This window comes from Bos grunniens, chromosome 25 (genome assembly GCF_055505025.1).
Source record: "Bos grunniens cultivar Pamir isolate PY7600 chromosome 25, Bosgru_T2T1.0, whole genome shotgun sequence".
NCBI lineage: Eukaryota > Metazoa > Chordata > Mammalia > Artiodactyla > Bovidae > Bos > Bos grunniens.
Window position 1 is genome coordinate 40,917,777 of NC_141189.1, and position 4,381 is coordinate 40,922,157.

A 4,381-nucleotide genomic window follows, 5' to 3' on the forward strand; every position below is an offset into this window, starting at 1 on the left:
GTCAAAAAGAGTCAGACACGACTGAAGCGACTTAGTACACAGTACACACGTATCACTGCACACAGGGAAGGGGGAGGATGGCTGGGGGACAGAGACCGGGAATATAGTAGCAACTGGCTGCAAATTGATTGGAAAGCTGAACTTATCCTGAGGAAGGCCATTTCAAGGAAGAAAGAAGAGAGTCCTGCAGCCTGACATGACATGGCAACTTAATCAAGAAATCAGGAAACCCAAGAGGGTGTATCCAGCTAGAGTGCCTTCTCCCAGTGGACAAGCCTGTTCTTTTGAGTAGCGATGAAGACACACCAGAGGGTGTGATGCTGAGAGGGCGCTGGGCCCTGGTGACCTGGCTAGATAAGAGCCGTGTGTGGCCCAGGCGAGGTTGGGAGGAGATGGAAGAAAAAGTATAGTTGTGCTATCAGAGGGGGAGGGGTGGGAGAAGTAAGATGATTTTTGGAGTATAATTTAAATAATTGGAGCTCACAAAATGATACTTTTTTTTTTTTTTTACATAAAAAATTGTCCTCTATACAGGCAGGTCAAGGCACAACTTGGGGCAGCCAGCCCTGCAGGGGAAACTGTATCCCCCAAGCGACTCCAGCTGGATGTCAGGCCCTGAGAGAGGCAAGAGGTGGAGGAAGGGGGTGATCCCAGAGATGGAGCAGCCCTTCTCACCCACCAGAGCCTTGAGGGCTGCTGTGACAGGGCCTGATTATTTTCTTTTTAGCTGAGCTGAGCTGCATAGCTCCCCGACCAGAGATCAAATCCAGGCCCCCTGCAGCGGGAGCGCGGAGTCTAAGCCACTGGACCTGCAGGGAAGTCCCAGTCTGATTGATCCTCCACTCTTGTGACAACCAGACTGGCAGCAGGCAGGGAGCCGAGGGCTGGTGCTGACCGCCAGGGGGCGGTGTGCGGCTCTTTGCCCAGGGCCGGGGCCGGGGGAATTCTGTGGTTTACAGTAAATCTCGGCCGGGCTTGGGGAGCAGGTTCGCAGAAAGGATGTCGAATGAATCCTCAGCCCTGGGTGCCCAGGAGGGCACGGTCTATGTGGGCTCAGCACTCTGAAGGTCGGCACGACCTTCGCCTGCTCCAACAGTCAGCCTTCCGCCCTAAGCCATTCGTCTGGCCCATGTTGAGCATCTACTGCGTGTGGGCGCTGAACTAGACTCCAGGGATACAGACAGGAAGGGAGCTCCCACTCTACCTGGGTGTGTGTGGGTGGGTGGTGGTGGGCGGCTAGGCGCGGACAGTGAGCTCCCAATGCCAAATCAGCGACAAAGGAGGGAGGGGCCCGCGAGGCTCAGACAGCCCCCAGCAGGTGATCTCTAAATGAGGGCTTAAAAGATGAGGAAGGTTTGACCAAAGGAGAGACAGGATCCTCCTGTCTGTGCTTGAAATTACAGACCATCCAAACCACAGAAAGCTGGGCAGCTGCTGGCGAGATGGGAGCCGGCCGGTGAGCCCTGGGGTGCCAGGTGACAGGCAGCTGGCTGGGGAGAGTGCACGGGCGGTCGGTCCCCACCGGAAGTGCATGCAGGGCTGCTGGAAGCAGTGGGCCCCGGGACTCCGGGGCCCTGGGGCCCTGTGGGTATTCCCACGCTGGACCAATTTTCTATGAGGGGCACATTGCACCGTTTTAAAAAACCAGGAGACAGGGAGGAATGGGGAACAAGTGTTTCAATGAGTTCCCTTTTTGGGGGGATGAAAACGGGGAGCTAGGTGGAGGCGGTGGGTGCACAGCACTGTGAAGGCCCTGAGGGCCACTCCGCCTCACTCCCTTTGAAGGCAACCATCTTAATGTTTAAAGAGACAGTTAAACAAAGCACTTCCACGGCTGGCTGCAGGTGGGAGCTCAAGCTGGGGTTACTCTGCACCCGGCCCAGAGGGGGTCCGTGTGAGGTGGTGGTGGAAGGAGAGGGCAGCGACCCAGCCTGAGGAGGCCTGGCCTCTAAGGTGTGGGAGGACACAGGGTCTTCCCACCAGGGAGGCACGGGGCCCAGTCCTGGCCTGTGTCCCCACAGCGGGCCCTGAGCCCCGTACAGCAGGAGGGCACTGCAGGCTCCAGAAACCCATGCTGTCACGAGGTGCGTGCACAGCCCCCCGATGAGAACTGCCCGACGGTCACCAGCAGGCTGACAGGGGAGGGGTGGGGACACTGGCCAACAGCGGAGTCCGCAGGGGCCCCTGGGGTGGGGGCTCGCAGCCCATCGATGACGGGAAATGGCCCAGAGGCCCAGGCTCTGGGTTCAGAAGAGGAACTGAAACAGCTGGTGTCAAAGTGCCAGCATCCCTGGGACCAAGCCTCTCTTCCCCTCCCAGCCTGGACTTCTGGGCCCCGGGCCAGGCCCCCAAGGGCGGCAGCAGGAGGGGGCTGAGGAGCGGGAACCAGTGGGTCTTGGGAGGGAACCACTAAGGAAGAGGGGGCAGCGGGGGCTGCCTTCCATCAGGATGGGAGGGCTGCTGGTGGTCCGCCAGCCCCGGGAGGAACAGGAGGAGGGGCACGCGCATGTGCATGGGCAGAGAGAAGAGGTCTTCCATGGTGGTGGTTATATATGCATACCTGAGAAGCATGTGGTTTGGAAAAGACACTGGTGATGGTGACTTCCCTAACTTCCAGGTAGGAGTCTCATTTTGATGAGCATGACTATTTCTAACACTGAGTTTTACATGTGACAGGGATCCTTGCCATTCTTTTATTTTTTGGCCGTGCCACACAGCACATGGGATCCTAGCTCCCCAACCAGGGATTGAACCCGCGTCCGCTGCATAGGAAGGGTGGAGTCTTAACCACTGGACCACCAACGAAGTCCCAGGATCCTTTCGATTCTTGTCTGAGAAGTCTGGGCCACGATTTCTGATGGGCATTCCTTACGTTTACAGAGCACGTCTACATGCCGGGAGCCATGAACAAGATCTGTCAGGGGAAGCCTCAGTTGGCACCACCCAGGGCTGCAGGGTATCTTCCTCAGCTATGGAGAAACTTCTCCTTGTCCATCACAGTCACGTCCAGCGCCTCCTTCAGGAACTCCCAACCCTCTGAAATGTTCTTCTATCAAATACTTCACAGTGATGTTGATCCATTTGTTCACATTAACTTTATTTAGGACTCAAAACTAACACTGACCAAACATATCACTGAATCACTTGTTTTTACTTTTTCCAAAGTTAGATTTTTGCTTCATTGCCACATTCAATCACCACACGTATTTTCACAAGGTCCTTGGAATTTTTTTATTACATTCATTGAAATGCTCCAGATCGTCAGTCCAACAATCCATTTTTCAGCCAACAATCATGCTACATGCGTGACAAGAGGGTCAAATTATTCACACAACTCTTTCTTCTTTTCCCTCTTTTGCTTGTAAACTTCTGACAAGACGTGTCCTTTGCCAGTCAAGGTGCTTCAGGGTAAAACAGAACAGGGGAGGGCTGTGTCTCTGCGTGAAGATAGAAACAGGGATGGGGACGGCACGGCCTCGTCCCTGGATGAGATCGGGCCCGCAGGCTCCCCTGACCAGGGTTGCGTCTCGTGGGGAGCCTGATGGAGTGGCCAGTCTTGGGCTTCAGTGATCCAGGGTGGCAGCTTTTGTTAGCTGGTGTGTCCCTTGTCACAGTACGCGTCTGCTGACTCTGCTTCCTTGGCCCCAAGCACGGTGTGGACGAATTCCCCGTGGTAGGGTGAAACGAGTGGTCTGCACACGTGGGAGGCATTTTAGCGCCAGTCACCAGCCACGTGACCTGACACGGATATAATGAAGAACATAAACTCCTTTTCCACAACAGGTTATTTTAAAAAATGCACACACTTTCCTTTCTGCCAAACTCGACGACGTCGGGTGAGACACTTCACGGTGTGCCCGGCACTCCCGCCTGACCCGGCGACGTCTCTGTGCAGAGAGGACATGGGGAGGGTGGCTGAGATGCACCGGACAGCCTCATTATGGCGATGTGTTCCTAAGATCGGTGTTAGGGGAATTTGACGACATTCAGAATTTAATTAAAATGTGGGAAAATAAACAGTTGTAAAGATTAGATCTGTTCCTGCAACAAAAATCACTACAGAAAAACAGGGACTCTGAATACAGACTGCAGTTTAAGTTTCCAGTGACTACGAATGTTCATTTCTTAGGTTTCATAAATGAGCTGGGAATGGGTGGGGGAGGGAGCTCTATACCCTCCATGAAACTCCTCTGTAAGTCTAAAATTATCTCAAAATAAAGTGACAAAAACTGAATCTCCTAAATATGTATGTAAGGAGATTATTATAAGGGCTCTGTGGCTTCAGGAAATTGATAAATTTGAAGACCTTGTGAAATCTTCAGAATTTTCTAAAACAAGTTGCCCTGAAAAACTAAAAAAAAAAAAAAAGAACGTATAAAAA